Genomic DNA, 15,617 nt, shown 5'->3' on the forward strand with positions numbered 1-15,617 from the left:
CTTTGTTGAACAATTTAAAAACCTTCTTAGTATTCACATAAACTTCATTGTATATTTAATCGTGAATGAAGAACTTCAAGTAGCATCAATAATAGAGAAGCTACCACCCATGTGGAAGGACTTCAAGAACTATTTGGAACACAAACATAAGGAGATGTTTGTCAAAGATCTAATCATTAGACTGTGATTAAAGAAGAGAATAAGGCTGCGGAAAGAAGGTCGAGAGGAATTCTACAATGAATAGAGCAAATATTATTGAAGATGACCACAACTCCAGAAAGCTGGACATGAAAGCAATTAGCTCAAGAAGAAATTCAAGAGAAAGTGCTTTAACTGTGGCAAGATTGGCACAAGTCTACGGATTGTCATACCCTAAAGAAAGGCAAGAAAAAAAACAAGCAATTATGGCTGAGTCCAAGAAAAAAGTGGACGATTTGTGTGCTATGCTGTTCGAATGCAACTTGGTGGAAAATCCTCGCGAATGATGGATGGATTCCGGTGTCACCCTCCATGTTTATGATAATAAGGAGTTATTTGCTGATTTTGCTCTAGCTCAAGAGGAATAAAAGATCTTCATGGCTAACTCCGCTACTGCAAAGGTAGAAGAAACAGGAAAAGTATGCTTGAAAATGACTTCAGGCAAAGTGTTGACACTCAACAATGTCCTGTATGTACTGGAGTTAAGAAAAATTTTGATTTTTGTATCACTTTTAGACAAGAACAGATTCAAATGTTTATTTGTTTTCAAAAAAATTATACTTAGTAAAGAAGAAGTGTATGTAGAAAAAGGCTACCTCAATGAGGGCCTATTCAAAATGAATGTAATGAATGTTGAAATCAATAAAAGTTCAGTTTCTTCTTACTTTCTTAAGTCTTATGATTTATGGCATGAACGATTAGGACATGTTAATTACAAAACACTACAAAAACTGATTAACTTGGAAGTTTTGTCAAACTTTCAGTACAAAAAATTAAAATGTCAAACGTGTGTAGAATCAAAGTATGCTAAGCATCCGTATAAGTCCGTTGAAAGGAATTTCAATCCCTTAGACTTAATCCATACTGACTTTTGTGATATGAAGTCAACACCATCTCGTGATGGAAAAAAGTATTTTATAACTTTCATTGACGATTACACTAGATATTGTTATGTCTATTTGCTAAATTGTAAGGATGAAGCAATAGATTCATTTAGGCAATATAAAGCTGAAGTTGAAATTAGTTAAAGAAAAAGATCAAAACTATAAGAAGTGATAGGGGTGGAGAATATGAATCTTCCTTTGCCGAAATATGTGTAGAGAACAGAATTGTCCATCAAACCACGGCCCCGTATTCACCTCAATCTAATGGAATTATGGAAAGAAAAAACCAAACTTTGAAGGAAATGATGAATGTCTTACTTATAATTTTAGGTTTGCCAAAAAACTTGTGGGGGGAACCTATCCTTACGGCTAACCAAATACTCAATATAGTGTCCCATAGTAAGACACAATCAATTCCATAAAAAAATGGAAAGGAAGGAAACCCAACTTGAAATATTTCAAAGTAGGGGGGGTGTCTAGCGAAGGTTCAAGTTCAAATGCCTAAAAAGTAAGGATAGGACCTAAGACGGTGGACTGTGTGTTCATAGGATATGATAAAAGTAGAAAAGCATGTCGGTTTTTAGTTCATAAATCCGAACAATCGGATATCAATGAAAATACGATAATTGAATCAGATAATGTTGAATTCTTTAAACACATTTAATCATATAAAACTAGACATGAGCAATCTAGTGGGGGTTCTAAACGGCCTCAAAACCAAGTGAGGAGGCTGTACATAATGATGAGAATCAAAGACGTAGTACACATCAAAGAATGTCAATTTTGTTTGGATCAAATTTTGTAACGTTTCTGTAATAAAATAGGCTCAAATATTTAAAAAAGTGATGGCGTCTTCGGACTCATCCTTTTGGAAAGAGGCAGCCGATAGTGATATTGATTCAATCTTAAGAAACTATATGTGGGAGTTGGTTGATCTTCCTCCAGGAAATAAACCTTTAGGTTCTAAATGGATCTTCCAAAGGAAAATGAAAGCGGATGGTACTATTGACAAATACAAGGCAAGACTTGTAGTAAAAGGCTTCAAACATAAAGAAGGACTTGATTACTTTGATACATACTCGCCAGTAACAAGGATAACATCGATTCAAATGTTAATTGCCTTGGTGGCGGTATATGATCTTGAAATCCATCAAATAGATATGAAAACAGCATTCCTAAATGGAGAATTAGAGGAAGAAATTTACATAGAACAACCTAAGGATTTTGTGGTTCTAGGAAAAGAGAATAAGGTGTGTAAACTTGTTAAGTCGTTGTATGGACTAAAGCAAGAACCTAAATAATTACAACAAAGTTTGACTAAACTATGTTGACAAACGGATTCAGGATAAATGAATGTGATAAATGTGTTTACATTAAAGACACTCCAAATCACCAAGTCATTATTTTTTTATATGTGGATGATATGTTGATCATCAGTAGAGACATTTCTAACATAAATGCAATGAAACGTATGCTCGAGAGCAAGTTCGATATGAAAGACCTTGGAGTTGTGGATGTGATCTTAGGAATAAGAATACACAAACTCCACAAGGGTTGGCATTGTCACAGTCTCATTATATTGAAAAGGTACTTGACAAATTCAAGTATATGGAATTTGGTATTGCCAAAACTCCATTGGATGTGAGCTTTGCACTTCGAAAGAATGAACTCCATTGGAGTATGCAAGAGTATTGGGATGTTTAATGTATATAATGAACTGTACACGACTAGACATAGCATGCACTATTAGTAAGTTGAGTCGGTACACGAGTAATCCCTATAAAACTCATTAGATGGCAATGAAAAGAGTTTTGGGGTATCTTAAATGCGCTCAAGACTATGCTTTGTATTATAATAAATATCCCGTGGTACTTGAACGATATAGTGATGAAAATCGGATTACCGGATCGAATGAAGTAAAATCCACGAGTGGATATGTATTCATTATCGGTCGAGGAGCGGTCTCTTGAAAATCATCCAAACAAACATTTATTGCTCGCTCTATAACGGAATCTGAATTTATTGTATTGGATAAAGCCGATGAAGAAGCAGAATGGCTCTGAAATTTCTTGGAAGATATTCTTTATTGGCCCAAACCAGTAGCACTAGTATGTGTACACTGTGATAGCCAAGCGATAATAGGTAGGGCAGGGAGCATGATGTATAACGGTAAATCTTATTATATATGATGAAGATATAATACTGTTAGAGAATTTCTCTCTAGTGGAGCTATCACTGTTGACTATGTAAAGTCATATGATAATGTAGCGGATCCACTTACAAAAGACCTGTCTAGAAAAGGAGTTGAAAGGACATCCAAGGTAATGGGTTTAAGGCCTAGGACAAGTCAGCATGGCGTTAACTCTACCTAGCAGACTGGAGATCCCAAGATCTAGGTTCAAAGAGATCAAACAAAGTTGTGTCTGACAGGTTCAGCATTGTCATTATACCCAACCCATTCTCATGATGTAGACAATGAAAAGATAGTCATTCCCCATTCATGTGAGGGATTGTTGGGTTCAATGTGTATGTATGAATGGAAAATGAAGAAAAAAATAGTGGAGGGAAATAGAGTCACTAAAATGGAAAGTGTACTCTTTTAATGAAAAGTTCACTAATTCTCCCACATTGATGGGAGAAGGAACTTTTAAGTGTTTATAATAAGAAACGCTTACTCCACTTGGATAGTAAGGCAAGAACAAGGTGGTGTCTCGCGCCGTCATCGTCGCTGCTCGCTCGGCTTCGGCTTCGGCTTCGGCTTCGAATTTGAAAAATGATCGATGAGATCTATTTTTTAGATAATTTATTTGAAACTTGTTCATCCAAAGAATCTGATAGAAATATTTTTCTCCATGTGCGGGCGCATTTCAGACGCCATGCAAATGCATACGCAATGCATCTCGAAGGGATATGACCCGTCAAGGTAAAAGGCACATTATTTCACGTTGTTAGGCGATTTGTGCGTGCACTTTGATAACTTGTGGGCACAGGTGCAGCGCAGGTACTTACTGGATTCGTACAGTGTCACCTGCGGCCGCAGATCAGGCGCAGACCCAGCACAGACTCGGCACAAGTGACGCGACTGTACTGAATAGGTGTCTTTTGCCTAAACTAATGCATCCTTTATGAAAGGACACATAAAGGCTATAAATACCTGACGTATTCCTCAGGAACTAACATAATTTTTTGACAGCATTAACACTCTTCTTTTCAACAAAAACTCTGTGTGATCATTAGTCGTTGAGTGAGTTCGACAAATCCAATAATTTGACGTACCGCTATTGTCGGATTGAAGGTCATTTTATCCTGGGAGGAAGATTTCATAACCTCGGGTACAGTGACGGGAGCTATTCCTTAAGGACACTCTGTGAAGTCGGGGGACTTGGCCTTAAAATTCTGTTTCATCTTATTTCTTAAATTAGAACATACTTCTTGGATAGATTATCTTTAATCTTATGTTGAAGGTGTTGTGTAACTTCATAGGTGTTTTTGTCTGGGATTTGAACTTGTGTTGAAGTTGTTGTTTGCCTAAATACATATTTGTGTATCGGAAAACATTGAAAATAACAGTAACTCATGGAAAGGAGTCAATATGTAGAAATATTTTCAGTTTACCCCAATATGGATAAATTAATTTATACATTTATCTAAACAATATATCTATCATGTGTAAAAAGCTATAATAGTGTATTATAATGCATTTGTCTTCTATAAAAATGTATAAACCTCACTAGATATAAAGTCAAACTTGCCTTATGATTTTCAATTGCAGTTCTGGTTCTAAATCAGTTAAACCTCCTTAGACTATTTACAACAAGTCTTAGCTAAAACTCACTCCAAATGTTTCACAAAAATCAAATTCGAAATTCACAATAGATTATTTATTTAAATTTGTGTTCTATATAAAGTGGCAAGGGTGAGCGCAGTTCTTTCTGGGTTTTCTGTCAGCCTTTCTCCCTTTTTTTTACACACTGTACGACAAGAGTCAAAAAAACAAACAGAATCTAAACTATAATGATGAGGTCATTTTTTGGTCCATTCTCTTGCTTCTTCCCGCCATAGTGTTAGGCAAATGCACATGTCATCCCGACGACGATGAAGAAAAAGGCGAAACCAAGACACTCTACTATAAACTGGGAGCTATCTCTTCCATTCTAGTTGCCAGTGCTCTTGGGGTTTGAATTCCGGTATTGGGCAAGGCAATTTCTGCCTTAAGCCCCGAAAGGAATTTTTTCTCCATCATCAAAGCTTTCGCGGCTGGCGTGATCCTATCAAGGGGGTTTATACATGTACTCCCCGATGCATTTGATAAATTAACATCGCCATATTTGAAAGAGCTCCCGTGGAAAAAGTTTTCTTTCGGTGGATTTGTCGCAATGGTTTCTGCAATGGGCACTCTGATGGTGGATACTTATGCAACTTCTTATTATAACAAGAGATCTATGAAAAGTGGATTGGTGGCTCAGTCCGGAGATGAAGTAGGAGTTATTCATGCTCATTCTCATGGCCATGTTCATAGTGCAGCACCAATAATGGGTGAATCTGTATCCGAGCTCCTTCGTTATCGTGTTATCTCTCAAGCAGGGGTGGACCCACGGTGTAGCCGGGGTTCACCCGAACCCCCTTGGCAAAAAATTACCTTATATATATAAGGTAGAAAATCAGTATTTATGTACATATATTAAATTTGAACCACCTAAAACAAGATTGTTGGATAGCTCAGTGGTTTTAAGTCCACTTCTTGTGTTGCTCCTTCGGTCCCTATGTTGCAGGTTTGATTCTTAGTAGTGGTGCAGGCTGCATTTTTTTTAATATCTGTTTTGTACAGCTTTAGTAGTTTTCCTGTAGCTATAATTAATATTAAAAAAAAATGCATGTTCGGATGTTTTGTACAACTTTGTAAAGGGTGAACTTTTTGTTTTATTTATTAATTACTCTTATTTAAGTTTGAGTATTTTATATCTATAGACTATATACTATTACATCCCTTGAAATTATATTTTGTTGACGTATTCACACTTTTATATTTTTATTTTTTCGAACTCTCTGAAGAAAATTTTTAGATCCGCCACTGCTCCCAAGTAAGAAATTTACATACATCACTATGATCTCTTGTAATAAGTTGCTTGTCATTTAATTTATGTAACTAAGTAGCCATTTGGCCATGAAAATTACTTTTTTCCGGAGTTGGAGTTGGAGTTGAAGATGAAGTTGGAGTTGGACTTGTGTTTGACCATGAAAATTACTTTTGAAAAATCTTTTTTAAATATGATTTTATGTCCTTAACTTTTAAAAATTATCAAAATCACTCAACTATTAATTTACCTACTAACATACAACCAAATGTTGAGAAAATAATTTATATGTCTTCAATTGATAAAATAATTAACAACAAACTAATTATTATGATTGTTATTCTTCTAAAATTTAAATAAAAATATCACAAGCACGAGTTAAATAAGTTTATCTAACCATAATCGATTGAATAGAGTAAATATATTTTGATAAATATGATTGATGGATATAAATATATTTTATATATTCTTAAATTTGTTGATGAAAATTCTTAATTACTTTCACTTGAATTACTTATTTTATTGAATTTGGTCTTTTTAAAAAAATTTACGGATGAATTATTTCTGAATCGATTAGTGCTAATTTTTTGCTTTTTCTTTATTGATGGTATTGATTTTCCTTGAATATTATTGTATCGTAAATATGGATCATTACGTTATGTTTGATATGAACTTTATTGACCACTTTTTAATAATTTATTAAAATCATAATAGTCATTATTTGTCATATACAGAAAATTAGAATGGCAAGAAAAAATTATTAAATTTCTCACTTTTAAATAACATATGGTACTAGGCCTTATAAATCTATAATATAGTTCATTCAAAACAAAGTTGATATATTTTCGCCATAGATTTTTATTTATTATTTTTTACTTCACGTTAGTAAATTTTGGTTAAAAAAAGAAAAAGAGATTAAAATATCTGTAACAATTAAAAAAGATATTGTACTATAGAAAACAAATAATAATTTTTTTCTTGATGGTTGGTTGTATTTATAAAAAGTGTTTATGTAAAAATTTAAAAATTGAGATTATATGTAATAATAATGAAAGTTGAAAATAAGAGTGAAAAATTGTGAAAACAATAAAAAATTATTTTCACTTTTTGGAATCCAACTCCAAGATAATTTTTTGAATTTTCATGACCAAACACCACAATTTTTGAAAAAGTGAAAAAGGTAAAAAAAACATCGGAAAAAAAGAAAGAAAAAATTATGGCCAAACGGGCCCTAAGTATTACTATAGTTACATATAGTAAATGATTTGATGAGGTAAATACTCTTATTTTTATACTAAATCCGGTAATGATTATTTTAAGAAATCCAACGATTCATGTTATTTTTTAAAAGGAATTTCTGTTACATTGGAATGATCAATAAGAAGGATTCGGCTCCTCTCCATTTCCACTCTCTTCATTTTCCTCAAGTTTCTATCTTGATTGTTGACATATGGCATACCTCAAATTGAATGGTTAATATTTAATTATTCTAAAATACAGCTCTAACTATAGTTTAAATAATAAATACACTATATATTTAGTTTAGAAAAATATTGTGATCCCATATTCTTAGCAACATGTTCATAAATAAAGCGACCAAAAATTCTCTTCTTACCCTTTTTTCCTATGCAGGAATTTCATCTTTTAATTTCTTTGTCAATTGATTTTTTTTATTATCTTTTTTTTTTTTGAAACTTTTTGTTTAACAATTAGCTATTTTATTTTTCTTTAAAGTAAGTGAAATAAAGTAGGAGAAATAATCGATTTTTATATTTTAGATTAATTTTTATCACCTTTTTGGAACTTTTTCTTACAAATTAGATATTTTAGTTTCTTTAAAATAGGAAGCAAATGAGAGAAATCTCTCATATTCTAAATTAATTTTTGTATTGTTTTCTTTTGTTTTTCTTGAAACTTTTTCTTTAACAATTATCTATTTTATTTTCTTCAAAATAGGTGAAATAAAATAGGGGGAACATAGGTGAAATAAAATAGGAGAAGTATCGGCTCCCCTATTTTATTTCGCCTATTTTAAAGAAAATAAAATAGCTAGTAATTATTAAAAAGAAAGTTTCCAAAATGCAATAAAAAGGTTAATTTAAATAGAAATTAAAGGACCATGTGTATGCAAACAAAATTAGAAAGAAAGGAATTTTTGTTGCTACATTTATGGACAATATAATATGTTGCTAAGATTATGGGATTACAATAATTTTTAAAACTAAATATATATATATAATGTATTTATTATCTAAATCATGGTTAGAGATTTACTTTAGAACAATTAAATCTTATCCATTGAATTTAAACTATGTCATATGTCATCAATCAGGATAGGAACTTAGGAAAAATGGAGAGAAGTCGGATCCAATCAAGAAAGGGAAACGAATGCCTTTTTATTAAGAATAGAACCTACCCACTTAGGGTATGTTTGGTAAAGTGTATAAGAATAATGCAAAATATGATATATTGATAATGTTTATATTAGTAATGCTTGCATTTTTCTAATACAGTATTTGATTTGGTGTATTAAAAGTAATAGACATTACAAAAATTCTAATAAAAAATATTTTTTTAGAAAAATACCCTCCATAAATATTGGAAAGGATGTAGAAAAGATATTGAGTAATAATTGTGACTTTAACTATGCTAATGTGTGCATTAGAATCTATTGCATAACTAATATCATGGATTTTAATATATTAGTAATACATTCCTTAAAATCAAATACAATGTATAACTAACGCAACCATTAGTAATACATAGAGTGAAAAATTGTACAAACAATGTATTAATAATACACAAAGCTAATGTTTGGATTATTCTTTTAAATATACTCTCCCAAGTGATCCCTTATTTTCAGAGATTCATTATTCAGTAACGTAAAATAATATTCCATCGTTTCGATTTGTTTGACCTGTTTTAACTTGTCACATAGTTTAATAAAGTAAAAATACTTTTGAATCTTGTGTTTTAAATTTAAAATATGTCAAATGTATCAAAATGTCCTTTAATTTTATGCTCGTAAATATGCAATGTGGAAAGTTAAACTTAAAGTTGCTAAAATAAAAAATGATCATTCTTTTTTAAATGAATTAAAGGAAAAAGTAGATCAAACAGGTTGAAACCAATGGAGCATCTATCTTCTCTATAGGTGCACTTTGTATCTTCAAATTGAAAATTCTCAACTTTAAATCTTTAAAATGTCTTGGTTCTCATCTATTGGGATTAATAATAATTATTGAGAAACCTAAGGTTCAATGTTGACTTTCCCCCCTCAATTTTATATTTTATATACTAGATAATGAAGGGCTCGTTTTACGGGTCCAATATTACAATTTTAAATGTATTATCGGTATTTAGTTAGTTTATCAAAAAAAGGTAATAGAGATAATACTTTAAAAAAGCTAATTTTTTATTTTTATAAAATCAAATAATAGCTTACAACTTATTTAAATTTCCTCATTAAAATTAAATATAATATGCTTCAATGCTTATTTTAACATCAGGTCAAACAAATTTTCTTAAATTAAGCAATTAATTTTAATATTTTTAATTTTAGTTAAAATTATACAAGCGGATAATTTAAAATAGTCAGTATATTAAAATTTTTTTATAAAATCTTATGAGCAATATTTTTATAAAATATGGTTCTTTTACCTAATATACTATATAAATAAAAGTAGATAGTGTATTTATATTAAGGAGATAAGAGATTGTTCTTATCCATATAAATAAATAAATAAATATATATATATATATATATATATATATTATATATTCATTTTCATAATAAAATAACATAAAAATACTGAAGATATGTTATTGATAGTTGAAAATTATCTATAAAAAAAGAGCACAAATCAAATTAATATTGGTGGATTTAAAATTTTATTAAAGTGATTAAAAAATATATGTTGTTTAATATTAGTTTAAAGTTATTTTACATGCAGATTAATTTATCTATTATATCGTACCTTCTTCATTCCTTTTATTTGTTCTATTTGGGTCAGACACACACCTTAATCTCTTGCTCCTATAAAATTAAAAGTATTTTTACTAATATATCCCTAGTTAAATTTTATACCTCTTTTCAAATTAATAATGATTACATTTATTGAACAAAGGCATTATATAAAGATTTTGTTCAAATTATTCTTAAAAGATTAAAGGAGCAAATATTTAGAAATATAAGCACAACCCAAATAGAGCAAATAAAGAGGAATGAATGGAGCATTATATATCTTATTTTTATGATTACAAATCTCAATTTTTGTGAAAACTTACATATAAATATATTTATATAATATAGTAAAAGTTCTTTACACTGACTATTTAATATACTTCAATCTTTTTAAAATTTTATCCTTTAAAGATCTGTTTTGAAGTTATATCATATAAATAATATTCTAAATTTTTTATGAAATGATAATTTTGCTCTTGATTGTCCTTCAACACACTTTTCTATAGTATAATATAATATAATAATGATTGTGGCATTAAAAAAAAGTTGAAGATTTTTTTGTTTTGAGAAATGGTGGATGTTTCCAAAAATACTTTGAAGAAGAAAGGATATTTTTGGAGTGAGTTTAATGAATGCTGAAAAGATGATTTATCCTTGGTCGTCCTTGAACTCGTCTTTCTATATAAACTAGATAATGAAGGGCCCGTCGACGGGCCCAATATTATAATTTTAAATATATTTGTTTCTATTTAATTAGCTTTTAAAAAACCAATTATTATTATTTTTGAATAAACACAATAGAAAATGTAAAGGGAAATCACATAATATAATAAAATATAACTTTTTATTTTTATAAAATCAAATAATATCTTACAACTTATTTAAGTTTTCATAATTAACATTAAAATATCATATACTCTAATGCTTATTTTAACATTAGGTCAAATACATTATTTTAGATTAAACAACTAGTTTTAATATTTTTCTTTTTCTACTTTATTTAAAAATTATACAAGATAATGGATTAAAATTATAAAAATCTATTTATTAACATTTTCTATAAAATCGTACGAAGCAATAAAAAATCCTAATTCATACATAAATTGATTTTACCTACATTTAAATTCATTTTAGAGGTGTTTAACAAACGAAAATGAGAACTTACTGGATGAACGTTTTAATGAATCACAATGTTAAAGAATTTTCGTTTGTGTCTTGTTTTATATACATAAAAAAAAATAGAAACTAATTTAATATAGTAAGCAAGAAATTTCTTTTAAAGTGATTTGTCTGGCTGATGAGGAAATTTACTACCTCAAATAAAGAGAATAAAAAGAATTAACAAAAGTTAACACGATATATATTGTAATAATTTAACATAGGGTAGTTAATATTACACTTTAAATAAGTTTTTTAAAATAATTTTAACAGGTGATTAGTACATAATTATGTTTTCATAAATTATATGTACCGTAAATCTTTGTGATGATATGTATTATGTGAAGTTTTGAAATTATGGAGGAATTGCTTATTGTATTTGATAGATAAGTATTTAATATTTATGAGTATTTTTATTATTTTACTATAATATAGTAATAGTTACCTTATGCAATTAAATGTGTAGCCAAAATTAATTTCATATTTTTATCTTTTATGAAACACATGTGAGTATTTGCACGTCCTCCTATAAACTACGTCTCCCATTATTTCAGTTTATATCATTTTTTTAGACTCTAATTTAAAATATATGGAAAAAATTTACAATGTTTCAGATTATCTTTAAATAAATAAATTTTAAATAGAATAGCAGACCTTTGTGAACTTTTTGACAGATAAATGAAATTCAAATGACTATAATATTGATAATATTATAAAATACTAACCAAATAAAAATGTCAAATCTTTTTAAGAACCGATTAAAATGAAAAATATATTATTTTAATTGAGACATGGGATGTATTAAAATAGACATTCTGATATAATGCATTTAATTTTTTTAACCATATATTAAAATAAACTTATAGTTCGGGACTTGAGGTATGTGGGATCCATGTGAAAGATGAAATGACCATTATATCTATTTTTCATTTAAAATAGAGTTATAGTGGCTCCACATAAATATTATATTAATTAAACATAAATTAATTATCAATAATTTTAGGCAAAAATAATAATAAATGTTATACTCAAAAGTAACTTGTTTATTCCGTGGATTTAGTTACGATGAGATAAAACTCGACCGAACACCACGATTGAAGAAAATATTTAAATGGAACAAACTTCAAATATAATTTCTCATTAAATTTAAAATTATTTTTCCATTTTATTCAAGTATATTATTTAAATTTATATTTAATAAAAAGATTATGACATAAATTCCCATATATCATAAAATAAATTACTTTTTAAGGTTTAATAAATTATATTTTAAAATTGTTTTAGATGTGAGAAAGTTCAACTTGAAATTTTTTTTGAATGATGTGAACTGTGGATAGATGAATGTCTTGTAGATGTTTGTTACTCTCTCAATTTTTTTTTTTTAAAAAACAAACTATTTTCCATTTTAATTTAAAAAAAAAAGGATGAACTTTTTTTTTATGACAATACTTTAATTTCAACTTTTCACATGTCATGTTTAGAACCACAAGATAAAGAACATTTTGGTACATTTGACATAACTTTAATTCATGACCATAAGATACAATTTTATTTTTATTTTCTTATACGCCGTGTCAAGTTAAAATAGATCATTCATTTTGAAACGAAGAAAATAATATATATTTTTTATTTTTTTATTACTCTACTAAATAATTTACACCAATAATAAAAATTCATGTAAAAATAAATTTAAAAGAAAAAGAACTGAGTATCAAAAAAATAAGAAAATGACAAAAAAGGAAATGATTATAAAAGAAAAATAGGAAAGAAAAAAGAAAGAGCCACGTGAGCAACATGAAAGGATAAAAAGTTTGTAACTACCAAAACTTTTCATCATCCTTTATATATAAGTATATATAATAAAAAAAAAATAGTAGAATATATATATATATATATATAGAGAGAGAGAGAGAGAGGGAGAGAGATCATAGTTGTCTAGATGTTTCTATAGAATTATAGGTGCACAAAATATCAAAAATGTCATTATGCTAGCTTTGAAATTACAATAATGCCATTGGTCGTCCTCCAACTCACTCTTCTATATAACTAGATAATTTTAAGGCCCGTAAATGGGCCCAATATAACTAATTACAAATGTTAGATTTATTTTGTATATACAAAAAAGTTTAACTCTTCGCTATTATTTTGCTTATTAAACAAAAATTTAAACATTATTGACAAAAATATGATATTGCATTTTGACCAATATTCTATTGGTACTAATCAATGTTTTAAAAATAAGCAAACAATGCGCTTTTTTGAATGACAAGAATGCTCTTGGTCATCCCACTTACTCACACTTCAATATGAAACAATCTAAGATTTTAAGATAGATAAATTCTAAGATAATCTCTTAATAGCTGAAAAATTACTCATGAAAATGGAATACCAAAAATAGGTATTAAATAAGTTTATGTCGTATAAATTGATAATATAAAGAAATGTTATAGTTTTAAGATTTATTTATCATTGTAGTGTATAATTTATGCTATGCTTTTAAAATTATCATTCAATAGCTGAAAGTTTTTAAATTTGAAATTGAGTATTTCTCTGTTTCAATTTTTTTGTTTGATTTTGATTTGATACTAAGTTTAAGAAAGTAAAAAATAATTTTCAATCTTATGTCTTAAATTAATAACATGTAGAATGTGTCAAAATCTATTTTAATCTTGTGGTGTTAAATATGACATGTGAAAAGTTATAATTCAATAGTTTAAAGAAAAAAAAGAGACAATTTTTGGAAATAAATTTAAACAAAAAGTAAGACAAATAAATTGAACATATAGACTATTATTTAAATATTTATAATTTTTTTTATTATTTTATTTCACTTGTAGAGTAATTAAATGTATAAATAACAACTAATTCTATATTTTATGTGATCCATATGAGATATTATATCAATTGAGATGTGATTGACATCACAAAATATAGCTTGACTTTTTTGTCATTAAAAATCTATGGCTAAGCTTTGATGCCTAAAATATAAGTAAGTAAGATAGAACTTTTTTTAAAATTACAAATATACCCTTGGTCGTCCCACTCTTCACTCTTCTATATAATACTAGATAATGAAGGCCATTTTACGGGCCCAATATTATAGTTTAAATATATTTATTGATATTTAATGAATTTATTAAAAAAATAAATTAATAGTTTTAAATAAAATGATAGAAAATGATAATAAAGATCACACTTTAAAAAAACTATAGTTTTTTTATTTTTATAAAATCAAATAATAGCTTACAACTTATTTAAATTAATTTAAATTATTCTAATTAAAATAAAAAATATACTTCAATGGTTATTTTAACATCAGGTCAAACATATTTTCTCAAATTAAATAACTAATTTTAATGTTTTTAATTTTAATTTTATTTTAAAATTATATAAGAGGATAAATTAAAATTATAAGTGTTAATATATTAACATTTTTTATAAAATCTTAGGAGCAATATTTTATTAAAATATGATGTTTTCACCTAATATACTATTTAAATAAAATTAAATAGCATATTTATATTAAGGACATAAGAGATTGTTCTTATCTATATAAATATATCATACATTCATTTTCATAGTGAAATAATATAAAATAACTAAAGATACATTATTGATAGTTGAAAATTATCTATAAAAAAAATAGAGCACAAATCAAATGAATATTGATGGAGTTAATTTTTTTTAATAAAGATATTATAAAAATATATTATTTATTGTTAGTTTAAAGTTATTTTACCTGCAGGTTAATTTATCTATTACTCCCTCCGTTTCATAATAAATGAATTATTGGATTTTGGCACACAGATTAAGAAAAAATCATTAAGGACATAAATTTAACACAACTTTTCATTTTTACCCCCCCCCCCTCCCCTCAAAAAAAGCTGACCTTGTAATACATTTTCAAAAGTTAATTGGTTGTTAAATCATAAGGGTATATTTGGAAAAAAATTCAATAATTCACTTATTTTGAAACACCAATAAATACCCCAACAATTCACTTATTCCAAAACGGAGGGAGTATATTGTACTCTCTTCATTCCTTTTTATTTGCTCTATTTGGGTTGGACACACACCTTAATTTCTTACTCCTATAAAGTTAAAAGTAATTTCACTAATATACTCCTATTTAAATTTTATACCTCTTTCCAAATCAATAATGACTATATTTGTTGAACAAGAGCATAATAGAAACATTTTGTTCAAACTATTCTTGAAGGATTAAAATAGCAAATATTTAGGAATATAAGCCCAACCCAAATGAACCAAATAAAAAGAAATGAATCGAGTATTATATATTTTATTTTAAAATTACAAATCTCAATTTTTATGAAAGCT

General features: G+C 27.8%; 1 pseudogene; it reads left to right on the forward strand.

The window, feature by feature from the left end:
- The first annotated feature begins 236 nt into the window (after positions 1–236).
- The window catches only part of LOC107876620, a 38,275-nt pseudogene continuing 22,894 nt past the window's right edge, over positions 237–15,617 (forward strand).

This window comes from Capsicum annuum, chromosome 7, assembly GCF_002878395.1.
Source record: "Capsicum annuum cultivar UCD-10X-F1 chromosome 7, UCD10Xv1.1, whole genome shotgun sequence".
Taxonomy (NCBI): Eukaryota; Viridiplantae; Streptophyta; class Magnoliopsida; order Solanales; family Solanaceae; genus Capsicum; species Capsicum annuum.